Below are 27,575 nucleotides of genomic sequence, written 5' to 3' on the forward strand. Positions count from 1 at the left end.
TAAAATACATTTCTCCCAACAGTCGCAGATCCTCTTCACTAAGCCCTACTCCATTCGGACAGCCAATCAAAAAACACCGACCGTCACCGATCGCATAGCTCTGATGTATCCGTTTACACAAACGAAACTTTTCACCGCGTGCACTCAGATTGCCACTCAGTGTCTACCACTAAACCGCAATGCACCCTTTCTCAATCAGTCAGTGTCCTGCCTAAAGCTACCCAATAATATTTCGCTGTTACTCCGCTCTGGTGGGGGTGGCAGATGTTTCGCTTCAGATCGCACAAGTAAAACACGCAGCGAGAGAGAGCTCCACGCTACACGAAGAGAGAGGGAGAAGCTCTGCTATCGTGCAGCAAACTTTTCGAGCAGTTCCGAAAGGATCGCGATCGCGTACGATCGAATGCTCTCACTCTCGTGAGCTTTTTCTCGGCGGGAGCGGAGAAAATCTGTAGCAAGAATCTGTAGCGATGCTGTGGGCCTTCACCGTTCGCTTCTCCCGCTCCACCCTTTGGGTGGAATCAACGCAGCGTCCAGCGCGCGGACTGGGCTTCGATCTCCTCCGTACGGCGAGGGCACTGAAGACATATCATCTCGAGCCTGTGCGCGCGCGCGATCGCCGACTTTGCTCTGCTTTTGCGGGTCTCCGGGTTGCCTGCTTCATTTGCGCTATACTCTGCTCTGCTCTGCTCGAGATTGTTGCTTTTATTTTAGTTTTAGCTGCTTTTTTTCTTCTACCTCATCTCGCGCCACTCGGTGTGGCTTCGGATCGTGCGGCGCGTCTCGAGAGCTCTGCTGCGTTTGTCGTCCTCAAGCGGGCGGCACATCGCATCGTCTCGTCGTCGCTGTCGGTTTACACTATACTCGCGTGCGCTTCTCGCGGTTTTTCTGCCCGCTGGTTGGACTGTGTGGCGGTTTAGTGCGCCAAAAGGGAATTATTCTACGTCGTTAGTGCGGTCAGCCTCCACACCGGACGACCCAGAAGGAAGGTCTGCGTATCTGTTACTAGGGTTCTAGAGTGATCTCTAGTGGGTCAGTTTTTTTTTTCTACTCTCGCGTGCTGTTGTTGTTTTGCTTGGCGGACGAGGAGGCGCGTGTTCCTGGGGCTGTAATTTTCGGCCGTGACTGTAATTTCTTGGACCTTCTTCGGTCCCCGGCAGTGTCTGCGGGAAATTACGTCCAATCAAGCAGAACCTGGTGTGTCGGTACGCAGAGTGCACAGTGCGGAAGATAGTTGTGAAGTGCGAGAACAGAAAGAAAAAAGAACGAGGATCAGAAACTGGAGCAGTAGTGCGAAATTCCATTCTACCGTGTGGATGTACGGATTTGACCCAGTTCTTTATACTTCAGACGGAAGTGAATGTTGCACGGAAGAGGCGACAACTAGTGACAACCGTTTTGAGTGATGGATTGGTGTTGACCGAAAATTAAAATCGGATACACGGGTAAGACGCTGTTCGTCGCAGTGGATGATTAAAGGGGAAATATTCCACTAAACAACCTCAACGGATGAGTAAGCGACAAACCTGAATTCAGCCGAATCAGTTCAGTGTGTTACAGTGGAGAAGGAAAACAATTTATTCTAACAACAAGAAAAACAACAAAAGACCGTGTTGTCAGTAACTGACAGCTGCGTTTGGTGTGTGGTACTGCGAAACCGGACGAGCTCGAAATGTAATACGATGTGTGAATATGGGAAGTGACCGTTTGAGAACGGGGGGCCACAAACACGTGCTGTTCCAGTGTAGTGAGAAGTTGACGGGTCTGGTAAAGTGGTAGAGTGAGAATGAAACTACGCAAGGATTATGTTGGTAGAGAAAAATAAATAGATTTGTTGCGATTGTTTTGGAGCAGCATGTATGGATTTTATCAGCGTTGGATTAATTCGGACATTGGAAATTAACTGTTTGTGCATTTGATTTTGCCGAAGTTAATTTTACAAAAGGTAGTTCGCAAACATTTTTTTGTAAATATAATAGTGAGATTTGGGGATACGTTTCATTCGAGTGTTCGTAGCAGGTTCATATTCCGTCGGCAGGTTCACAGTATTCGGTCATACGAAAGATGTTTTCTTTAGTGTCATGGGTTTAAAAAGTGATGTTTTTTCGTAAATGCAATGAGATAGCAAAAATATAATGTGCTCGGTCATGCCATTCTAACTGATAGTTCAGTTTTAGTCATCAGAATATACAATGCAGTGCGGTAGGATTTGTTCAACAAGTACTGAATTCATTACTAGAAATTATTCGCTGAAAGTCACTTCTCAAGCTTGAATAATATCAGAATGTTCAACGTGGTTTGGAAATCTGAATTCTAAGTGCTATTAGTATAAAACAAAACATACTTTTTCAAGTGAATTTTTTTTATTTTGTGCAATTTTGATATTTGAGAAAAATATCACATCTGATTTTTAACCGACATCACAGTCAAAATTGAAGTGATTTGACGGCATAGTGAAGTTTGTTCATACTTTCTCAGAAAGATGTGTCCGTTATCAACTGGTTTCGTTAGGAGCATGAGAATATCATGCATACAATTTAATGTAGATTATTTGTTCTAGCTCGATGCATCTTAAATTACAATATTTGTTGAATGAATTCACGTGTTTGAGATGAGCTTTGAAACCACGATTTTTTGAAACGATGGCACGTGATGAAAAGGTCATATGAGAATTACAATTGGGAATTTTACTGCCAGCAATTTTTGATCGTTTGTGATGTTATCCGAATGTTGCTTGTTGTTCGCATTTTCGTTACTTTTTTTTTATTTTTGCTGTGGCACTTGTTGAAAAGTTATATGCTACGTGTTGTTATAGTGCTTGTATTCCCTCAGATCTACTCGCTTATCTGTTTCATCGAGCTTATCAGCGCCCCAAGCAAGTTATTGGTAGTATGCTATGGATGGATGAAATATCCGAAGGTTTAGATAATATTTTGTCAGTATGGAATGAAGCGACCGTGTGGAGGAGTCTGTCAACAAACCAATGCTTTAGTCCTTTGATATCGAGTGGCCTGATTTCTGCTATGAATATTATCACTTCTTCGGAAAATTATATAACTCGTTGTTATATTAAACTACATTCTGAATTGATTATTTCTACGCATTTTTTATCAGAGAGTTGCGCTATCAATAATTATCAGAAAAAATCTTGTGAATTTGTACTGCTGTTTTTGACCAATTTCCTGTCGGCTTGGGAATAAAAAATAAGTGGCTTTCATGAATAATCGATATTCTCACAACATTGGCCAAGGGTCACTGTTCTACCTTATATAGTTTCAGTGTGGTTCCGGAAAAGCCTAAGCTATTGCATTCCAGTACTCATATTTTAAGCCATTGGGATATAAAGTTTTTAGTCTGCAGATGAAGGAAAGTAAATATGAAATTTATTTTCAAGTTGACCGTTCTTTAAAGCAATATAAAATGTCGAAGCATCGAAAACGGCCAAGAGTTGGCTGAGGTCTTTTCAAGCTGTAGGTTGTGCTATAGACATTAAAGCAACGAAATTTGTTTTCTGTTTAAAGCCGGGAGTAAAATATATCTAATTTGTTTTCCAACGTTAATTGCTGTGAAACTATTTCGACGTTTATACGTGGGTTTATTGAAACTTTCCGAGCATGTTTCGATCCTGACGTTCAAGCGTGATATATATTCTAATGAGTTTCATATACTCGTGCTAGTGTGCATACTCTAATCCTTCTTTTTAAGCTTACTGCTCTACTGCATCAAGCCTCGTTCCTTTTGCCAATATCGCCAATTCCAATTTCCTGGAGAGGCCTCGTCACACCCCTCTAAACAGTTTTATTTGAGGATTACAAGGTTTACTGTGTCAAGCAGTCATCTAAACCTACGAAAAGACTCATGCTTAACCCTCTGATGCCCAAGTTATTTTTCAGACGGATCTCGGTGAAATCACTATGAATCATTACTAACATTTTTAAGTATTTATTGGAGCTTTTTAGAGGTTCAACTAAAGCGTGTCTAAGGCCGGCACTGCGCACTAGAGGGTTGATTGATTTGACTCTAAATGTTCTGATTAAACTAAGATTCTAACCCACGATAGTACATTAATGGATACGAAGTGTCCCAACAATATCGTCGGTTTCGTGCAACACTAGCACAACTCAAAAATCATAGTTATCCTGATTTAACACTTTAAGGTCTATTATGCACATATTATGAGCACGTTGTTTAAGTTAAAACCTTATTTTTACTAACTTTATGGAGAAATTTCGATTTGTGCAGCAAAGGCACTTCTTCTCATAACTCTGGATTTTTTGGGAATTTTGAAACGGGGTTTCGTGAGATGAAACTTAACTATATTTCGCATCGTTTACCATCAAAAACCCAAAAATGCAAAATTTTGAGTTGTGCCAGTGTTGCACGAAGCCGACGATATATTCTATTCTATATTATTCCATCGAAAGATTAGGCAGATAATATTTTGAACATTTTCATGAACCACCTAAGATCTGGTGTGAATTGATCTACTATAAATGGAAGCAAATTTTCAAACAATATATTCGTTTATCCTTGCCAAGACTATTTCAATTCTCCTTTTATCAACTGCATAAACATTAAATTAAAATCTGCCGAGACACAGTTGAAACTGCAAATACGATTATCTTAACAGTTGAAATAAAACAGATTTTCAACATTCCTATTTCGACGATAACTGAAGGAATTCAAATACGTATTTCTAGGTTAAAAAAAGCGTATATCAGCCTGTTTTTATCCTCTGAATAGCTGTCGTCAGATAGAATCTCTACTCTCGACTTGGATAAAATATGTGGACGCAATTAAGTTTGTTAGAAATGATTTTGAGCATTTCAGTGCCTGATGTATCAATTTACCTGATGAAAGTAAGTCAGCACATGCTAGTAATTAAATATTGTAAATTTTTGGTACGACACGCAAGATGTTCAATTCATGCAATGATAATAATTTGTAAAATTGGATTGACATTTAATAAGTCTGTCATAAAAACGGCTTATACAAAGTGAAATTGAACAGACGAACTTTTAAATAACCACATCACGGTCTGAAACGTTTTCTTTATATTTTTTTCTTGATTTTGTAAAAGAATTTGGCGTATTCTAAGCATAAAAGTTGAAATAATTTGAACTGAAATGCTCAATAGAATATGAAAAAGTTTATTTTTTTAGCTTTTTTAGAATTCAGGAAGCTGTTTTTCTGCTGCAGTCAAGAACTGACATCTTTTTTCTTCACTTTCATTAGAGCTGATATTATTGCTGCTACTCCCAATATTTCCTCAGAGAAAGGTTTTTAACTCGATATGTTTGTGTTTTTTTTTTTCTCGCTTAATATGGACGATTTGAAATCGGTCTTATACTTAGGTACACCGAAATTTGGTGGAAAAAACAGAACATCGTGCCAAAATTGTTATTGTTTTTCTTCTCGTAGGGCTTTACTTTGGCTCACGTTATCCGTCGTCTTTGATATGTGATTTTTCAACTCGTTCCCGTTTGATTACAGTTCATTAAATTATATGTACTTGAAATTTTGAACAATAAAATTGTTGAATACGGTTAGAGAACAGATCAATCATTCATATTGAACACAGTTTATTCCATTTGTAATGTAGTTGATGAGTAATAAGAGTTTAACCCTCTAGTGCCAAGTGCCGCCTTCAGACGGTCTTCAGTTGAACCCCTAGAAAGCTTCAATCAATACTTAAAAACTGTTTATAAAGTTTCAAACTGATTTTTTGAAGTCCGCCTGAAAATTAATTTGGACACTAGAGGGTTGGAGTTCATTTTAGGGATTTACGATTTCCTACAACGATATCTACCGCAACATAGAGGCCATATAACGAAAATTGTACTTTTTGTGCTTTTCTCCTGAAAACATGTACATATTCGTATGAAAAACACTGGCCCTGTTCAGACAAAACGTTGTTTAGTGTGTTTGTAGGATGATATCGGACACTGATAAGAAAGTGAGGAAAAATAACGCGATTCCAAGAGCTCAGAAGTAAACATCACTCAATAAGCGTGAAATATTATAAATTTCTGGACAACAATTTCCCACAATTTTAGAGCAAAAAATTCAAAGAGGGTGAGGTTGCTTCTTAGTTGGTTTGGTCAACTCTTAATTGCTACTCTTAATTGCCACCCATTGGAAAACTGGTGCTGAAACTAAAGTGTGGATAAAAAAGAATATCAACCCCAGAACGTTATTCTCAATTCTTTGTACTCTTCATCTTCTAATTGTTCATGAGCATAGATTGTCGAGAGTGGCAAACCAGGGATAAACACTCAGGTTTTAAAATTATTGGTTTTAGAATATAACATAGCGATTAGGCGTGCCTAACGAAAGGACAACACTCCAACGACTGCCAGGGCCGGCGTTTCATGTCGGTAGTATGGGTAGTAGTACCCACTCGGAAAATATCCATGTGGGTACTTACCCACACGGAAGTATCGGGCAAAACCAAAAAGAAATGTAATGTTGCGAGCGACAGATTTTTTGATATCGTTGAGCAAGAGGTTATAAATCTATATATTTATGTACAGATAGAGTTCTAAAGTTTTGTTTTCTCGTAAAAATTTTCCATGCCATATTTGACCTCGATCGGACTCCGGGAAGTAGAGCCTCAAAACGGTCAAAGTTACAGTTTTTTGATCGACGAAAGAAAGCTGGGAGTGTCTCTTGTGTGTTCTGGTGTAGCTCGAGTCTACCAACGCAAAAGCTTCCATGTTCCTGGTATTCAATTTTTGAATTTTTTATGAACCAAAATCAGATCTCTAAATTTCATGCATTTCTAAGAGATTTGCTATCAAAAAAAAATTGATTTCGGAAACTTAAAGGACTACTCTTGTTTATTTTTAGGTTGGTCAAAAATGTAAGATTTTCACGGCTGTTAGTGAAACCTTATCAGAAGTTCGACTAAGCTCAAAGTTTGGATGGAGACTTTTTTCGAGAAGAGAAAATTATTGTGCCCAAACGTTTTCATTGAAAAAATGCTCAAAATAAGCTGATTTTTTATGAGTTTACCTTGACACGCACTGACAAAACTACCCATGCAGCATCAATCATAGTAACCCATGAGTCAGCAGAAAAAAATTGACTCGAACTCTAACCGTAATGACGAAAACAATGCGCGATCAAAGAACGTTACCCCGCCGCGAAAACAGACATCCGGCGAATCGCGAAGTGATGGTGGTGGTCGACGCCGAGACCTATCTCACCATGGATGACAACGACTGGCAGGGCACTCCGTATTTTACTTTCCCCATGAAGGAAGTGACCTCTGAGGTGAAATTCATTTTACACACCAAGTTCCCAAAGAAGGTGCTGCTGTGGCTGACAATCAGCGAGAAGCTCCGTACTGGCCGTGAACGGGGGAATTTAGAGTACGAAGTGCCTGCCGGAAGTTGCGTCGTTCATCAATAAATACCGTAGGGGCGAAGACGCGGTGCTCTGGTCGGATCTGGTGTCGGCCCACTACTGCGGTACCCAGGTCGGCCAACCCACCCAACGTTCCCCAGCTGCGTCCCATCCAGAGTTTCTGGGCAAACTAGGAGCGTAAAACCTACTCCAACAATTTTTACGCGAAAATTGAGGAGGAATTGATAAATAAAACGAAGGAAGAACTCAACAACATGCCTACACGCTTGTTTCCGTCCACCATGACGAATGTTCCGGTAAACTTTCGGCAAGCCACTCGCAAGGGCGTGGAATTGGTTTTGTTAATGAGCCTATATAATTACCTTTCCTGGGAAACTCATGGGAAACATTACTATTGAACAAAATTCGAATATCTAATTTCTCTTGAACATTTGATGCACTATCGATTTTTCTTAAAATTATGTTCAGGTATCTGTTGACCGCCCCCCCCCCCCCCCCCCCGGGCTATGCCTTTGTCATCCTTGAACCTTCCCTATTCTTTACTACTCACTCGGGAATATAATGTGACGCCGGCCCTAACGACTGCATAAATACACAAAGTTCTTTCGAAAGATCATTAAAATGGTCTTGGAAATCAAAAAAAAAAAGAAGATAAAAGCTTTACTGTCGATTCCTCCTGTCGATATCTGCATCTGATGAAACACAGGGTTTATATGAAACAAGACGAATATGTTAACTAAAGCCAATCTTAGAGCTCGTGAAATCTTCACACCTTCCAAGATTGAATGGGCATAGAATTTTTTTTAGCTCTTCAAATCTACTGAGAAAGATTAATTTTTCCCAGCATTACTTCAGCAGGGAAAAGAAGTGCAAACTCCCCTGTTGGCCGAATTTTTCAGAGCTAGTGATACTATGCGTTACACACCAGCACTTTGGAGGAAGATTTGAGCTGTTTTAGTTCTCGAAGCGTGAAAAAGAGATGAAACGACTCTTTTCCTTACCAATCGGGTACAACAACGGAGCTACAATCACTAGTTAATGACAAGTCGCTTTTCTTGATATTGGGGGAGCATTCGATAATGCATCCAATTGTTCAATGTGTTGCGCAGTAAAAGCGACCGCAATGGAAGACTTTAAAAATGTCACGAAGCAAAAATAATATGGAACTGGGGCTGTCAGGTTAACAGTACAACAATGACTGTGTTTGTTGACGACATTGAAGAAAAAAACGACATTAAAGAAAATTGAAATCTTCCAGAAAGTATGTTTAAAATCTAAACAGAAGAAAACTGTACTGTGGTTTATGGTTTCTATGTTAATAAGGAAATTAATACAGGCAGTTTAAACTAAGAAGAAAACAATTGAATAATACTTTGCAGTATAGAAAGCATACGCATACTTCTTTTTCAGAGACTTATAAAAGTTTCTCCGCAAGCCAACGTAGAGACGGCGAACCCGGTGAGCGAATACTCTGCCGCACATTGACGCACTTCTGCATACGCCAGGGGCACCAACATTCAACGGAATGGTTAAAAAACTATATCCTTTTTAGGGTAACTTGTAAGTTTTAGGGCAAAATTTTCTTTTGCTTTCGTCGACCAGTGTTATTACATTGTTTTGTTGCTCCGTAAAGAAAACTTGAACAGAAATAAAATGGCTAATTATAACCGCTTAGTGCTAAAAAGCATAATAAATCGAATAGAAATGTCAATTTAATGCTCGGAAGGATTGGACCAAAAATCTCTGGCTTTTATTTTCCAACTTAGAATGATTTTTTTACTTTTGTTAAGATTTGTCTTTTTTATTATTTTTCATTGAAGCTGACGTTATTGCTACTATTCCTGAAATTTTGTTGGGAAAGAGATTCGAACTTGCTATTGATAAGCTCTTTTGATCAGCTTAATATTCAAGATTTAAATAGGCTCTTTTGCCTTTCTTCTAGAAAGGTATAGCAATCACTGGAAAAACCAAAGGTATAAAAGTGGTCCCAATGGCCGAATGTCATATACCACTCGACCCCTTTCGACGAACTGAGCATTTTCTGTATGTATGTATGTATGTGTGTATGTGTTTGTGTGTGTGTGTATGTGCAACTTTCTTTTCTCACTCACTTTTCTCAGAGACGGCTGGACTGATTTTCATAAAATTAAATGCAAATGAAAGGTCTAGTTGCGCCATAGGTTGCTATTGAATTACATTGCAATTGGATTATTAGTTTAGAGGTTATGTATCAAAATGTAAAAATCACGAAACATCAATATCACAGAAACCACACAACCGATTTCTATAAAACTGGTTTCAAATGATCGGGCTGTCTCCAAAACCCTTAACTTTTAAATTTCGTAATGATTGAACATATGTTTCAAGAGTTATGTAAAGAAAAGTTATCGTGAGGTTGTTTAAACTCACTCAATTTTCTCAAAGATGGCTGAACCGATTTTCACAAAATTAATGTCAAATGAAAGCTCTAGTTGCCCCATAGGTTGCTATTGAATTTCACTGCAATCGGATTGTAACTTTGTCCGTTGTTCATAAAAATGTGAAATCACATAATGAAAGTAAATATATTGACTTTCTCCTAACGATCACTGGCTAATTAAAAGGTAGAAAAGTGATCCAAATGGCCGAATGTCACATACTACTCGACTCAGTTCGACGAGTTGAGCATTTTCTGCATATATGCATGTATAGGTGTATATGTTTGTGTGTGGGTGTGTACGTGTGTATGTGCACCTTTATTTCGCACTCACTTATCTCAGAGATCTTGGTGTCAAATGAAGGGTCTATTTGCCACTTATGTTACTATTGAATTTCGTTGTAATCAAACTTTTAGTTTTGGCGCTGCGAATGTGAAAAACGCTCTTATATCTCAGAAGCTATTAACATTGTACTATTTTAATGTTTGCGGCCTTGCTCGGGATTGAAGTTGAAATTAAAAGTCATTTCTATCATTACACTTTTCGCCTTCCTCCTAGAAAGGTATAGCAATCACTGCAAAAACTAAAGGTATAAAAGTGCTCAAAAGGGCCGAATGTCGTATATCACTCGACTCAGTTCGACGAGCTGAGCATTTTCTGAATATGTGTGTGTGTATGTGTGTGTGTAACGCTCTCCCAATCTAACTCGATTTTCTCAGAGATGGCTGAACCGATTTCAATAAAATTAATTGCAAATGAAAGGTCTAGTTGCCCTATAAGATCCTATTGATTTTTATTGTAATCTGATTTCTAGTTTAGAGGTTATGTATCAAAATGTAAAAATCACAAAACATCAATTTCTCAGAAACTGCACAACCGATTTGAACAAAATTGTTTTCGAATGTACGGGCTATTTAAAAAACCCCCTAACTTTTGAATTTTATGAAGATTGAGCATGTGGTTCAGATGTTTTGGAAAGAAACGTGTTCTGGAAACTATTTAATCTCACTCATGTTTCTCAGAGATGGCTGGACCGATTTTCATAAAATTAGTGTCATATGGAAGGTCTTGTTGCCCCATAAGGCTCTAATGATTTTTTTCTGCAAACGGATTATTACTTTGCCTGTTATGTTTAAAAATGAGAAATCCAGCTATGAAAAGAAACATATTCCGAAGACATCTTGTACTCACTCACATTTCTCAGAGATGGTTGACCCGATTTCCTCAGAATTAGAATCAAATGAAATTACGATACCACCCGTTCCCTTGTGACGGGAAAATGTACATAATCCTGAGGGGATTACCTTCGCAAAGCTATAAATATTTCACTACCGGGCTAGGAATGATGAAAAGCATTGTCCGGTGCGAGAAAAACTGATGCGTGCTGGTGATGTTATAACATTTTGCCTAGGATAGACGAGCGCATAGATGCTATAGTTCTCCAATGTGAGTGCAACATGACCGACAACTTCTTTATGAATAAGCTTTTTTCGTTTATTCACTGCAAAAATGTATAAAAATGTTTTCTCTTAGTTTTATATTTTTTTTCAAAAACTCGGATTCTTTAGTAAACATTATTGCACCCGAAAAAAACAAAAATGAAACATAAGCTGTTACTAACAAGCCCTGTTAGTTTGTTATGGGAAAATTCTCTCAGGTTGTTATAACATAAGTTATAAGTTATAACAAAAATGATTCTACTTGTATCAAACCCATATCAAACTTAGTTACTAAAGTATCAGATTCCTAACAAAATAAGATAGTATATAGAACAGTATAATATCAACTGTTGTTAGAAATAACAGGTTTTTTTTATTTATTCTCGTATGTTTTTCCGTCGGTCTAGTTCCGCCACTATTGTTTTTGTGCCAATCACCGACGCCCGGGGAGGCGACCCTAACTTACGACCCGTTGATTAACAGACCGGAGCCAACGGCTTTACTTTCTTATGCGATGGAAGGCGTGACTTATTTGAACATATCTAGTATCATACAAACGAGTCATCGCTCAAACTTACAAATAACAAACTTCATAAAAATTTGATATGCTGTTCAAAAGTTTTGGAAAGAAAAGAAATTCAAAGACTATTCAACACTATACCTGCTTTGATCAATATATATGGCCTCATCATGATTTGAAAGTGGTATCGTACTATCTGAACGTTCCCGGTATCGCTCGTGATTAAATTGTTCGAAATTAAGAGTCATTTCTTTTATTTCGCTATTTCTTAAGCACTAACAATACGTCAAATTTCATATTTTATACTTTAATTACAACATCAATATTTTAGAACCCAAAGACAGAATATACCTTTATTGGATTTAAGCATTCATGTGAATCTATTTTTACAAATAATAAGTTTGAATGAGAAAGGCTGAGTCTGACCGCTAGGTGGATTTATTTAGGTTTTTCTAGCACTGAAATGATCTCATTAAAATCAGTTTATTGCCAACGTCAATTGGGCAATATTCCAAATAACGTTAAAATCGAAACGCTGCTATCGAAAACACTCCACGTGATCTCCTTCGATAGAATATCTTTCACGTGACCGATCATCTGGCTAAAAAAGTTATAAAAAACTGGAATATTCGTGTTCTGCTGGACTTGACGGAATTCCCTCTTGCGTTCCTAATAATTATACTGTATCGTTCTCTTCAGCAGAAAGTATTTCCAACGGTGTGGAAGAAATCGATAATGTTTCCAGTAGACAAAAGAGAGACAAACGAAACATTGAAAACTATCGCGGAATCACGTCACGTTGTGCTTGCTCGAAGGCGTTCGAAATCATCGGCCATGAAGCGTTGCTTGTAGCTCCCAATACATTTCCGTGGATTAGCATGGCTTATTTCCTAAAAGATCTCTAGCAACGAATTTGACTCAATTTGTCTCATCTCGTTTGACGGGGAACAAGTAGACACTGTTTACACTGACCTGAAAGCTGCTTTCGATCGAGTCGACCACGGAATACTTCTGTGTAGAATCGAGAAACTTGGGGTTTCTGGTGATCTCATAAAATGGATGAAATCATACCTGACGGATCAAGAACTCCGCGTGAAAATTGCTTCGGAAGAGTCGGAATACTTCACCAACCTTTCTGGTGTCCCACAAGGGAGCAATTTTGGTCCTCTGCTTTTCACTTTTTTTATCAACGAAGTCGCCACTTTACTGCCGCCTGGGCTTAGCCTACTTCACGCAGATGATGTGAAAATATTCGCGGTAACCAAAGCATTATCCGTCTGCCTGGAAATACAACGTTCGATCAATGAATTCGAGGCATGGTGCACAAAGAATCTGTTGACACTAAGCATTCAGAAGTGCAATTTGATAACATTTCACCGCGAGCTGAATCCAGTCATATTTGATTACACAGTACTTAATCATACACTGCAACGGGTAGCTCACATCCGTGATCTTGGTTTACAACTTGATTGTGCGCTTACATTTCGTCCACACTTTGATGAAATGATCTCGAAGGCTAGCCGTCAGCTGAGATTAATTTTTAAGCTCGCTAATGAGTTCCTGGATCCTTACTGCCTTCGATCGCTTTACTGTTCGCTAGTGCGCTCTATCGTCGAGTCTTGTTCGATAGTCTAGGGCCCATCAGTAGCAAACTGGATCGCTAGAAACGAGTCCGTACAGAAAAAAATGTTCGATATGCACTTCGCATACTGCCCTGGAATAACCCATCAGACTTGCTTTCATATGAAGCTCGATGTAAGCTACTGGGACTTGAAATGCTCAAGCCGTTTTTGTTGCTCAAATCTTATCCGGACAAATTGATTGCCCTAAAATACTACAGCAGATTAACCTTTACGCACATGAGAAATCACTCCGCACTAAAGACTTCCTGTATCTAGAGCCCAGCAGAGTGAACTATGGGCTGTTTAATCCAGTCCGATTTATGGCCGCACAATTCAATGCTGTCTACGAATTTTTCGACTTTTGGATTTCGATTAATGCCTTTAAACGACGACTCTCCTCTAACCATTTTAAGATGTTTAGTGTAATTGTGTATGTAACTTAGATTAATTTCATCATTAGGACCATACCTGTGTCAGATGACTTTACAAATAAATAATAATAATAACAATATCGAGAGCATCGTAGTCTATAGGCAATCACATTTTTTTTGTCAGCTAAAGTACATTGCAATAGCTTTGTGGGCTTTAAAAAAAGCAGAATTTTGTTTTCACAAATTTCCTTATACTGCTTATGAACCCGGCAATTAATAAAACCAAAATTCTATCGATCGGTAGTAACCGCACTATTAAAGTTAAAATTTGCCCCATTCGTTCACATACTTAGGTATAAAAATTTAGGGGATTCACTATTTTCTCCAAAGTCCACCAGATAAGCACTGACGAAGGCGCTAAGTGAGCGCTGAACTACGTAGGGTAACCGCTCCTATATTCATCTCATCACGCCTTTTTGATTAATTTATCGTCAAATTCTACCATATTTTCAACGTAAAACTTTCAGCCACTTGAGAAAATCGAGAAGCAAATAGATTTACGTTCAAAAATTTGTTGTAATTTGACGGTAAATTGGAAAAATGAGAGAAATAAAGTGAATATACGTGAACCAAGCTGTTGAAATGAATAATGGAGCGATTACACTATATGCAAGTGATAAGTGAAAAGTGATAGAATAAAATAGTGAAAGTGGACACTTGTAAAGATGATGATAAAAAATCGTAGAATCTACGAATTTATACGACATAGTACTGGTATGTCTGATTGATACCGAAATTAAAGTGTCAATAAAAGAGAATTTTATTGTCAGAGCGTTATTTTTGATGCTTTGTAACTTCTATCCTCCCATTGTTAAGAAGCACGGGTTGACAAATATAGTTTTTTAGAAAACGCAATATCGCAGTGATGAATCCACACAGAGTAAAAATACACCCTCTCGAGCGTCGGAATTCTTTGCAAAAATCAAACAATTCAGTCGTAGTCACTCGCTTTAAAAAATGATGCTATCTGAATTATATTCCGTTCCCGGATTGTTCGGACTCTCATTTTTGAGATAGTTTTGTTAACGATTTAGCAGCCAATCGAATGCAATTTTAAATAAACAACAATTTTTTGCACACGAATTTTCATTGACTAAATCGCCAATCAACCCCAGGGAGTTGATATCGGTGTGAACAATTGCCTTCTATTCTCGCGTGTTTGTTTGCGGAATGTGACTGGTTTTGAACAAAAAGACACAAATTGTCTAACATGCAGAGTAAATATTAGTAAACGAGTAAACGTACCTTTGACCTTTCTTGTTGGTCCCAGCTTTCTCAAAATCGGTCAACTTCACGAGCTCAAATCGGTTACTCAGTGCATCACATCCAACGGGCTGACCTAAAACAAGTTCCTATTTTCATTCCAGAATCAAATAACACCAAGCATTAAACAATTGGACAAACGAAACCAAACAGTAGTGAATGTGGGAGATAAATTATCATAAACACATTGGATTTGTTTTTTTTCTGAACAAAAGTGTAAGTGATCAACCCGCACTTAAGTGATATAATTACTCCTTTTCGGACGAACCTCACAATCAACGTTGTTCCGTTAAAATCACGCAGCAGTAGCAGTAGCAGGGGGAGTAGAAGGAGGACTCCTCCTTCGCACAGGTGCCGGTACCTTACATTGCCCCTTCGATTGGCGGATGAGAAAAAAACAGCTTCACTTAGTGTGCGATTAAAGATAATGACAAATGATTACCACCGACAAGAAGAGCAGGTGTACAACGCAAACGACGAAAGCCGCTAGTCACGAGAAGAAAGTGAAACTGTAGCACCTTCGCGTAGTGCCTGCAAACTGAAAGGATCGGGGAGCAAGTAGTGTCCCACGGTTCCCCATCAGTAGCAGTAGCAGTGAACCGATTCGAGTGAAGTCATTTGCAATTAATCGAGAGAGAAATCGGACAATCGGAAAGGCGAGGAAAAAAGTGCATTTTTTGGTGTGTTCATTATTACGGATTAAATGATTCGAAAAAAAGAAGTATCGATCCCATTGCGAGCTGACTTATGCTAATTAGGCTGTAGCCTGTTACGACGGTCCTAGGGCGGTGTTTCAACAAAGTGATGCGAAGAGTTGACTTTTCGAGGTCCTGACGTGACTGTGCGACGCCAGTTACGTAGTGCAGCGTTCCTGACCTTTGCGATAGCCGGTGTGAACTTTCGTTCGGCGTACAAATTCCTTGCACACGCGTATCCGAGCGAATCTTCGCTGCTCTGGTTCAACAATCAGCTCACGTCTACTGCGGCTGATGAAAATATATGCTCAAAAAGTTAACCACTCCAACTGACTCGGGACTGACCTTTTCCGCGCACCGCGTGTGGATCTTCGACAACGGCGGTTTTTTTTCGGAATGGTCGTGTTTGTGTTATAAATAATTTCAAGTGCTCCAGCCTCCAACGAACAACCGAAGAGTTATCTTCCTGCGTATAATATTTCTCATCATCCGTGACCTCTCTCTCCCCCCCCTGCCCCCACATCTGTTCGCTTCAGCCAAAGTGACTTTTAACGAGTCTGAAGATCAGTCGAACATTTATTAAATGACACTTTGTGTGTAGATGTACGGCGTCCTCAGCGTGGCGAGTTTTTGGACTTTCGCGGTGCGTCCTTCGAGTGACATTAAGATAGAGCCGTAAACCGAAACGCAAGTGATCTACGAACGTGTATGTTTGATAGCCCGCGAAAAGGTCGAGCCAACCTAAAACGAATCGTCTGAATTTTTATTCTGTCGTTTTTAAAGTGAGTTCAGTCCATCAAAGGCAAAGAAAAATAGAGACTCTCCTGGTGAAGATTCCTTTTCGTTTCTGGTGTGTGCGCGGTCGGTGGGTGCTGGGAGTGTGCAGAAGAAGCGTCCACACATTTGGAGTGCCCTAAAACATACAATAGTGCCCATTATAGTAGTAATATCTCGTGTATCGCGTGGTGGTCGCCATCAAGAGGGGGCTCGACTGCCGGACTGCTGCAGAGAACAAAACTGATTTCATTTCGTTTTTCGAAAAGTCACACTTTCAAGTGCAGATCATCCGCGTGCGTCTGAGGACCCCAGCGCCCGAGAACTCCGGGTGTGTTTGAAGTGAGTGTGTGTGTTTTTTTTTCTCGTCTCCCACTGGAGCAGTCCCATCGAGAAAGCTCACCCCGCATGAAGGTAAGTGTTGGCAAAAAAAATCCCCCCCCCCTTCCTACCAAGCGCGCAGTAGATAATTTGAATATACACTGAACGAACAAACATGACAACAGCTCACAAGCAATGTATGCTGCTCTCGGGGCATGTACGGCCACTTGAACGTCATGTCGGAGTTCATCAATTCGATGACCGACCCGCGGGAGCCGACGACGTGACGATTTTGGAGCAGCGGACGCTGGAGCAAAAAAAAAAGACTTCTGTTTGGAGTGATAATATTTGGCTTTGTTAGGCTGCTGTTGCTGCTGGGCTGTAGATGAAAAGTGACTGGGTAAAGAAAACAGTAGCCAAAATCTGCTCTGCCAGCGCGCCGGTGGCTGTAGGCTCGGTCGGCTACTCGGGGCCTTTTCGGGATGGGCGAAATGAAGTTCGGGCATTTTTTGTGTGTTGTTGCTGAGTGCTTGAATTGTTATTTCAGCTTGGAACGATGGTCGATTTTTGATTGATGGTATTGGCTTGGCTTGAATTATTTATAGCCTCTTCTTGTGCCATGTCTCGTTGTTCAAAAGGTAATTTGTGATTGTTGTTTTGTTAATCTAGTTGTTGGCAGTTATGTAAAACACAAGGATCGAAACCGCTCGGAGCGATAAATTTGAACTGTGGGATTTGAAAAATTATTCTAATCGATTTTGTGCTAGTAAGAATAACATCGACTTCAAGCTCATTCAAATCCAAAACCGCTTACATTGAAATGAATCGATTTTTTTAACTAGTGCTTCACAAAATTCATTGTTCTTTAAAGGAATAAATGTATACAATTCGATGTCTAGACACATCACACGTACGGCGACGCTATCAGAATTCAAGAGACTATGCATTTCACACGTCAAAGCTGAATTTTAAGCAGTTATTTAATTTTTTTGACGTTGACTAACGTCTATATCGAAGTTAGGCCACTGAATTTGAAAATCTAGTAATTCAACCAGGGAAAACCAGAGAAAAGTGGCCAGGTTTTGAGCGCTTATTTTGCAGTCATCTATAATCAGGTTTTCGAGGTTTTGGCATCAATCGATCAGAAATTCTTTTACGGTTAAATTTATGTAACAAAAACAAACTTTTGTTTGAGATACACTATTGAAAAATTGGTAATTAATATCGATTGTCTAAATCATACCGCGCAGCCAATCACTACCTCTCTTCCCAAGCACAGTCGACAATAACGGATACAATCGATCTGACTTTGTTGTTCTTGTTGTTGTCACTTTCTGTTTCCGATGTTTATGCTGCTGCTAGCGGAAAGAACCTTGCAAATATGCATTTTTTTGTTGGTGTTGATATTACGACAGCGGCCGGCGCCCCATAATTCTGATTCCAAAACCGCACCAGTGACATGCGGACGCTAGGTGATAGCAGATGAAAGGAGGAAATACAAAATAGTACCGGTCATCTCGTGCCGGTTTCACCCGTTATGCTGGTGGCTTTAGTAGTAAATGGCTACTGCAAAACACTTAAATGGCTGGAATTCTGGACGGACTAACCAGGAAACTATAATCGGCAACTGGCACCTTTTGGTGCCTCGAAATTTTGGTACAGAAGCGGCTAATTGAATTTTCTGTTTTACCAAATGCTGCTGCTAGCGGAAAAAACCTTGCAAAAATGCATGTTTGTGTTGGTGTTAATATTACGACAGCGGCCGGCGCAGCTTTCAAGAAACATTTGTCTCTACCATTCCATCATCTATGTAGCCCCGCCTTCTTTCTAATTATCTGACGAAGCATTGGTATAAAACGTATCGTTCGAACATTTCACCCCATCAGTTTCATTACTAAACCGTACCGGCTACATACGGACGCTATCTTGAAAGAATTCTGGACGGACTGACCAAAAACATGGATATATTCGGCACCTGGCCCCTTTTGGTGCCTCGAAATTTTGTTACAGAAGCGGCTAATTGAATTTTCTGTTTTATTACAAAATGCTGCTGCTAGCGGATAAAACCTTGCAAATATGCATCTTTTTGTTGGTGTTAATTTTACGACAGCGGCCGGCGCCCCATCATTTTGATTCCAAAACTGCACCAGCGACATGCGGACGCTAGGTGATAGCAGCTGAAAGGGGGAAAGACAAGAGTACCGGTCATCTCGTGCCGGTTTTACTCGTTATGCTGGTGGCTGTTAGTAATAAATGGCACTGCAAAATACTAAAATGGCTGGAATTCTGGACGGACTAACCAAAAACAAAAATATATTCGGCACCTGGCCCCTTTTGGTGCCTCGAAATTTTGTTACAGAAGCGGCTAATTGAATTTTCTGTTTTACCAAATGCTGCTGCAAGCGGAAAAAACCTTGCAAAAATGCATGTTTGTGTTGGTGTTAATATTACGACAGCGGCCAGCGCAGCTTTCAAGAAAAAATTTTCCTTACCATTCCATCACTTATGTAGCCCCTCCTTCTTTTTATTTATCTGACGAAGCCTTGGTATAAAACGTACCGTTCGAACATTTCACCCCATCATTTTGATTCCAAAACCGCACCAGTGACATACGGACGATACGGATTTTTGTTATAAAGGTTTACAGCTATAGTAATTTGCTAGCAGTTTCGTCTAGTGCTAAAACGAACATATTGAGAATCTTCGCAATGTCTCGACACATGAACATGATCTATAAGCGCAATTCTCGGAAGCGTGCCAAGGATCGGCAGAAGACGATTTCTCCGAAGGTACGAAAATGAAAAAGAATCCAACCCAACAAAAAATTTTGTTGATTTACAGCTTAATAAGCTATTATTCAGTGAATTTCGGCTGAACTATAGCTTAACAAGCCGTTATCCAACAAAATTGTTTGTTGGGAATAGCAAGCTTACTGGGAATTTCTGACTTTCGAATCGAGTTCTGTTTGTTTTTTATTTTGAATTCTATGTTAAGTTTCTGCATTACTGTTTATTCGAGAGCCAATGGAAAGTATGAAAAACATTAGACCTCCGTATTTTGTTTAGTAGGTTTTTAATGCTTCGTTTCTTCGGAATAATTTTTAATTCAAAATTTCAGCTTAATCCGACTTTGGGATGTGAAGCCTCAAAGCGGTCAAAATTTCACTTTCATGACCGATAATGAACAGAAATTGTCGATATGAATTTTTCGAACTTTTTTTTTGAACTAAATGTCCTAGCAAGAAACTTAGCAAGAAACTTTGAGATCTGGTGTTGTCTCGAAACTACTTTTTTTCAACAATAAAAGCTATCTGTCTACCAGATCTAAAATTTTCTGAACCCTTGAAAGCCGATTAAAAAAAAGAATTTAGAATCAACTCCAGGTCCAGATCTTGACGAGCCATGAATCTCTAAGACATTTGGCATCAAAATGAAATTTTTGTTATTGGAAATTTTGGGCTATTTTCATAGGCCAAAAAATGACGCTTTGTAATAAATCCAAATTCGAAAGATAAGTTAATATTTTGGATTTTTGCCAAGGATTTGTAATACTTAATACATACGGTGAAAATAACGTCCGATCGGATTCAAATATCATGCTAGATTGATTTTATTATATAAATTCTACTGGAACCTCGGAGAAAGCTTTTTTTGTTTCGATTGTTCATCCAGTCCTTGGCTATGAGAACTCTATCGTTATTTGTTTTTTTTTTTTCGTACGTATTTCGCTACCATGCCCTCGTGGTTGTTCCTCCCACGGAAAACAAGGTGCACTTTATTCTGACGAAGGAATGACGGGAAGATATACTATTTTAGACTATGCTACAGAAGGTTGCATCGAATGTTTGTCTGTCTATGAGACTGGAGGCTTCTGCACGATTGAGCTGGATTTTTTTTTTGAGAAGTTCTCGAATAGATCATTGACTGAACTACGCAACAATTAATTTAAACAGCACGTGCGTTGCACGGTAAGCGGTATCGCTAATGATAGCAGGAAAACACCTCTTCTTTTAGATTGTTCTCACCTGTTCTTTCTCTCCCGTACTAATATCTCAACTACAACGCAATCATTGTTTAGAGTGATGAGAGTACGCCCAACCGTTGCTTTTCTATTCCCGCTTTTTTAAAATACATTACCAAAACTGCTCGCCTCAAAAACAAGAGATTGAATCTAACACGTTACAGTATGGATATTTTCTTATGTTGTTTAACCTTTTGTATGATGACCGTGGACAGTTGGGAATCCTGACTATCGACCCAAAATTGAAAAGAAGAATTTCCTTTCAGTTATATTGTTCCTACAGTTGTACGTCGTAATTGAAATTTTGTATAATTTTTGAAAGTGTACAGAGTTAGAGTTTTTAGCGTTTTTCTTGAAACGCTGTGCTACTACGATGAAGACCCGAAGAAAGCTTGAATCTTGATGATTTCTGAAGAAATGTCTGTAAAATAGTGGAGAACAAATTCTTATCATAGGATAATGTATAATCTTATCTCGACACTAAAAATAAAAAAAGAGACAGAATTAAAAAATTACGTGTGTTTTTGTATAAAAGTTTAGACGGCCGGGTTTGGCAATATTGGCACAGGTTTTAAAAGACAACTTGGGAAAAAGGCTTTCAAATGCATCTAGTCCAATCTAGCGCAAAACTAACGCAATGAGTGGTTAGCACAAATCGGATTTAAAAATTCTAAATTTGAGCTGCATACTGCAAAACGTCAACATAATAACAAATGGCTCTTATTAGTTTGATAATAACAAAGTTTTCGTTCATATTTCCAAGTTTAACTAATCTGCGATATTCAACGCAGTGTCAAAAACCTATAATTATTTATGCTTTGAAACACCAGGACAGAGTACCAAAACCATGTTTCAAATGTGAAAACAATTGTGCAAGCACAAACTATGAAATTTGACATTGGAAACTGCAACTTAAAAACTTTTTCTTAGATAATAAAATTTTATTGAAAATGAACACAAAAATGAGGTTGAAATGAAAAAAAGAAAAAAATGTGATAAAAAAGTAATTAGTTTGAGCAAAAAACTCAGAATATTTGTAGCAAACAAAAACAATATCCCACGCTTAGCCTGGGGGCTAGTAGCGGTCTCGATCAACTAGTTATTAGTTGGAAGAATTCGTTATCGATATTGTTTTTGACACATTTTGCATGTGTAGGATAAGTACAACGACACACCGTGCCCCAGTGCTGAGACGAGAAAATTTCCAGCTCGAAAATATCCTCGACTCGATCGGGAATCGAACCCGATATCACAACCGTGTGGGAGAGCTAGCCTACCGACATCGCTAACCACAGAGCCACGGGGACGAAGCATATTTTTTAATGGAATTTTTTTTTATTTTCTCAATAATCGAAGAATATGGAAGCATTTCAAGCGTGATAATTTTTTTTCTAGAATTTTGGAGTAGCCAATTTTCACTAAAGGAAAACAAATTTGTCGCCCAAAATATTGTTTTACTTAGAAACAAATAGAACAACAAATAAAATATTGAGCTGCTTAGCTAGAAAATTATTGTGGCGCTCACAATGAAAAATGTGATTTGAATGTTAAAATTTACACTTTTTTTTTTAATTTTTCAGAAACTGGTTTATTTTCTTTCGAATTTGCCTAAATATATATATAATTAAAACTTTGGTGCCATCTCATCCGTTTGCTTGTGGCGTTTTCAAATTCTATCTGGGTCATTTTGTGTCACCCTCGTTTATATAAGGCAACAAATTCGCTTCCATCCATCTCTCGGTTATTGATTGATGCGAATTTCCTCCTCGCAGGCCCCGTGGCGCGCTCTCCCGCTGTTTGAAAAAGTGACCCCAGCGCAAGCCACAGAGCAACAAAGCATTTTTTTCTTTCTTCTTCTGTTTAATAGCGCTCGAAGGCACCATCGGTCTCCTCGGTCGGTCCCTGCCACAACCCCCGGAGGCGCATCTCTCGGAACCATCAATTTCCCCTACGAGACGGCACTTTTGTCAATTTTATTTAATTTACCACGAATCACTGTCGCTGTTTTTTTTTTCTTCTTTTCTTACCTGTCCCGTCTAGCTCAGAGCATTGAGTTCGCACGTGATTTACTCAAGAAAAGAAAAAAAATAGAAAGAAAAACCGCGCGCCTTCGGAAAGCCGCCCTGCGGCGGCCGGTGCTGCTAACTTCTACTTGCACTGCAGCTGCGTTCGATTTTCGCTCCGTCCGTCGCGGTGATTTAAATTCAAAAATTAAAAATAGTAATCATCTGCCGACCGCCGTCGCCGTTACCACCAATGACAAATTCCATCCGTTCCGAGCTGTGCGCGCTGGGCTGTCGCTGCCGCCGCCGCCGTCTTCACGAAATTACCGGGTTATGAAATTTGCCTTAAAACTAAGAGTGTGAAATTGATTTGGTCGCGATCGGCGGTAACTATTGTCATTCGATTGCCACCGTGGTCCGGCCGCACAGCGGATTGTCAACGGGGTTCTTGTTTGGGGAGGTTTGAAATGAATTATCGACCGCGTTTTGTCCGAACGCGCATCCCATTGTGGAAAAGTGAAGCTGGCTAGTGAGGCGAAAAAATTGCGAGCATGAAAATTGTCTTAGTTTTTATTCGTTTAGGGTTTGGAAAACTTTCTAAACCTAGTGAAGCTTGGCGTGGCCTCATTGATGGCAGTGGGTTCAGTTTCGCACGAATTGGACCCTTATCGGTGCCGAATTCGATTTCGAGCGGTGGTGACACCGCTCGCATTTGGCAGCGTGGATTTGCTTCTTTCCGTCGAAGTCATCGGCGTGTTTACCTTGAATGGATCGCGGTTGTATCCTTTAGTTGCAGCAGTTGTCAGACAACAATCGCTGCGCGATTTGACGAACCTGTGGCCTGGCCACTATTTCCAAACAATTACGATGAACTGGTGTGACACGAGTTCGGGAAATATGTGGTAGCACTTTTTGTGTTTCACTTAGCTCATGCATACCTACACGTACAAGGTAATGTTGAGAAACCAGTTGACAGATGACCGAAAATGTTCTCTCGATTGGCAGTCATCGCGTGTTTGCAACTGCAGAATTCGTAGTTGAGTGCAGAGGAAGGAAATGGGAAACCTTTCTCCAGAGGCGGAAGGGAAACAAAAACGCTCTCGATGAGAGATATAATATTTTTTACTATAGAGCAAAATCATTTCAAATCGTCTGGAAATACGCGAAAATTTTATCGACCATTTTTGATTTGAATGAAACTTTGCACACGTATTTGGCTTAGCAAACTGAGCATTTTTCGCAGGTGGAGAGATTTTTTACACCCATGAGTTACATTCTAAAAGGGCGTATGCCTTTTGGCATATGTTTTATTCGAAACATTGTAGCCCAGAAACCGTTGGTTGTATAGAAAAACTATCTGAGAATGAGTTGTAGGGAATTAAATATGCACCATAAAAAAATATATACACTGTACAAAAAAAAATTTTTTTTGACCAAAAAAAATTAAAAATAAACATTAAATTTCAATTTAAAAAAAAAAAAGAGTTAAATTATTTTTTTATTTCTTTTTCGAAGAAACTTGACGTTAATACGCAACTTTTAAAAAAAGTCCAGGATGGAAAAATGAAAAATAATTTTTTATGGTAGATTAATTTTTTACGAAAATTCTAATTCAAACATTTTTCAAAATATTTGTATTCTGATGGTTTTAAAAGATACAAAGAGTCATTTTGAATCAAGAAGCTTTTGGTAGTAAACATTCTAAAGGCTTTGGTTTTCGAGTTATTTTTAATTTAAGCTCGAAAAATTATAATTTTTTAGGAAAATACACGTTTTTCTTAATTTGTCCATGGTTCTCCAGCAAAAAGCATACGTTCATTGGAATGCTTGATCAAAAATATACAATTCATTCTTTGCCAACAAAACGATTGGGCGAACGGTTCTCAAGAAAAGAGTTAAATGTTCTAAGTGATATAAATATATATAAGAATCAAATATTTATTTTCGAGTTTTATCATCTTAGGAACATATTTTTTTATGACATAGATACTTTACAGAACTAGTTCCACTTTATATTTTATATACATCATAAGTAAATGATTCGTCATCTTTTGAAAACAGCTTCGTTTGTATCTTATTTTCTGAAATCGTAACAAAAGAGTAAAACTTTTGTGTGGCAGCTATTATTATTGATTTTTTGAAAATATTGCTCCATTCTGTTACTCCTTGTTCAAATTCTTCATATGATACCCAACTAAATGACATTTTTGATGAATTTTTATTACTTTTCTGATTAGACCAATCATACAATTCTTTTGCGCTTGTAATGGGATGTTCATGTTATTTAGCTAAACTTGCATTTCCTGCCATTCGTTTTAATATGCCACCAATTGCTTCGCACGGGCCCTTAACATGAGAAGTCGCAAAAAAATGCTACTCTGCATCGACGTTATATTTTGTTATGAACTTGCAAAGTCTTGCAAAGTTTTTTCTATTTTTATATTGTGAGGCAGCTCCATCAGACATTAATATCGCTTTTTTCAACTCTATTGTTGTTTTCAAAAATCTCATTAATTTGGCAATGAACACCTGAACCGCAACAGTATCATGATGGAATACTTCCGATATTATGATGAAGCTGATATTCTTAAGTGTTCCAGATTCTGAATAGTAAACAACGAAGGGATGAATGGTGGCTTGACTATTATTCCAATAACTACACGAATCACAAATTGATAAAGACGTATTAAAATGAGCTTGACTGTTCAATATTTTTAATTTTGCAATAACGTTTTCATTTAATCTGCGTAAGCTTGATGAGCACCGATGATCAGGAAAAGGTTTACAGCATTTGTGCTTGGTGTATTCCATTTTCACTTTATTCATCTTCACAAAATGCAAACTGTTACTAACACATCTGGAGTAGTGCAATCGTATTTATATACGAAAACAGATATGTATTATAGGTAACCCAGTAGTTATTGGTTGCGTTCTTTACAAATAGTTATTATTAGTAAACAAGTAGGTAGTGTTGCACGACAAACATATTTTTTATAAAACATTCGGCAAGGGGGAACGTGTAGGTAGGCTAAGGTTTAGCGCTTGAGTTATTTATCCAATCATTTTGTTGTCAAAGAATGAATTGTATATTTTTGATCAAGCATTCCAATGAATGTATGATTTTGCTGGAGAAGCATGGACAAATGAAGAAAAACGTGTATTTTCCGAAATATTAATAACTTTTCGAGCTTAAATTAAAAATAACTCGAAAACCGATGCCTTTAGAATGTTTACTACCAAGAGCTTTTTGATTCAAAATGATTCTTTGTGTCTTTTAAAAATATCAGAATACAAATATTTTGAAAAATGTTTAAATTAGAATTTTTATAAAAAAATTAATCTACCATAAAAAAAAATATTTTTCATTTCTCCATCGTGGACTTTTTTTTAAAAGTTGCGTATTGATATCAAATTAATTAAAAAAAAACACCTCTTGTTTTTAAATTCAAATTTAATGTTTATTTTTAATTTTTTTTATCAAAAAAAAATTTTTTTTGGACAGTGTATATTTTTTTTATGGTGCATTTTTAATTCCCTACAACTCATTCTCAGACAGTTTTTCTATACAACCAACGGTTTCTGGGCTACAATGCTTCGAATAAAACCTATGCCAAAAGGCATACGCCCTTTTAGAATGTAACTCATGGGTGTAAAAAATCTCTCCACCTGCGAAAAATGCTCAGTTTGCTAAGCCAAATACGTGTGCAAAGTTTCATTCAAATCAAAAATGGTCGATATTCGACCATCGGTCATTTGGCGCGATCTTGCTCTATAACTCGGTTTACTTAAAATATTCACAATTACAAGATTCCACAGGATAACAGAGCTTCAATAGTCCCAAACGATAACTTGATTGTCTATGATTGCAAAAAAAATTACGCACCCACTCGAAAAGTAATCCACAATCTAACGGCTGTTCAATTCCATCATCGAGTGCCTCGAACCAAATTTTGTGCCCGATTCGCGCGACAGCATGAAAAATTAATTCGCCACGTATCTACGCATTCATCCGGGTCCCGGTATCACTTGCCTATCACCTGAAGCGCACTGGTTATGAGACACGGACACACAACCGACCACGCACATGTCGCTCGTTAATGCCTCCACTCCTTCATTCCCTTCTCCAACGCTTCTGCCTCCGCTATCTGGAGCAGCCCGGCAATGAGCGCGCGGTGATGAAAGGTTTCACGCAGCAAACAAATCGGAATCATTGTTTTTTGTTCCCTTCCACTTCGATGACCGGTGATCACTTCCGCTGTCATTCCATCACCACCACGTCTGGCTGCTGGCAGGCCACGCAAAGATACGCGTAAGCTCGAGGATGGATCCTCAGGCCATGTCAACCGCTCCTGACGGAGTGTGGGGTAAAGTGGACAAGTGAACAAGACACGGCTCCGAGCGCGGTGCTCTCCTTTTCCTTTAAAATGTATCGAACGGCTTTTCGTTTCTTCTTTTCCTTCTCTCCTACCCGTCGTACTCTTGGATGTCATGCTGTCATAAAAGAAATTTGGCAGATAGTGAAAGGTTTCTGCAGACTTTCGTACTGAGCTTCGTCTGACATATCGTGGCCGCAGTGTTTTTCTCCCGAGCTCCTGTTTCCTTATTTTATTATTGTTCAATAATCAACCGATTTATGGGTAACTGCATTAACATTCACACTCCTTGCCTTACTCGATTCCCGCGTCCGTCGTCCCATGCTCAT

The 27,575-nt window shown here is 38.7% G+C and overlaps 1 protein-coding gene across 4 annotated transcripts in view; it reads left to right on the forward strand.

The window, feature by feature from the left end:
- Positions 1 to 748: 748 nt before the first annotated feature.
- Positions 749 to 27,575, forward strand: part of LOC129727054 (transcription factor hamlet) — a 251,971-nt gene continuing 225,144 nt past the window's right edge. The window contains exons 1-2 of one of the 4 annotated variants that reach the window (XM_055684446.1): positions 749 to 1,674; positions 15,165 to 16,943. The gene's annotated coding sequence lies outside the window, so the exon portion shown is untranslated. Of the gene's footprint in view, positions 1,946 to 15,164; positions 16,944 to 27,575 lie in introns of all 4 variants that reach the window. The other 3 variants (XM_055684445.1, XM_055684447.1, XM_055684448.1) reach the window with 3 other exon arrangements.

Source organism: Wyeomyia smithii, chromosome 3 (genome assembly GCF_029784165.1).
Source record: "Wyeomyia smithii strain HCP4-BCI-WySm-NY-G18 chromosome 3, ASM2978416v1, whole genome shotgun sequence".
Lineage (NCBI taxonomy): Eukaryota > Metazoa > Arthropoda > Insecta > Diptera > Culicidae > Wyeomyia > Wyeomyia smithii.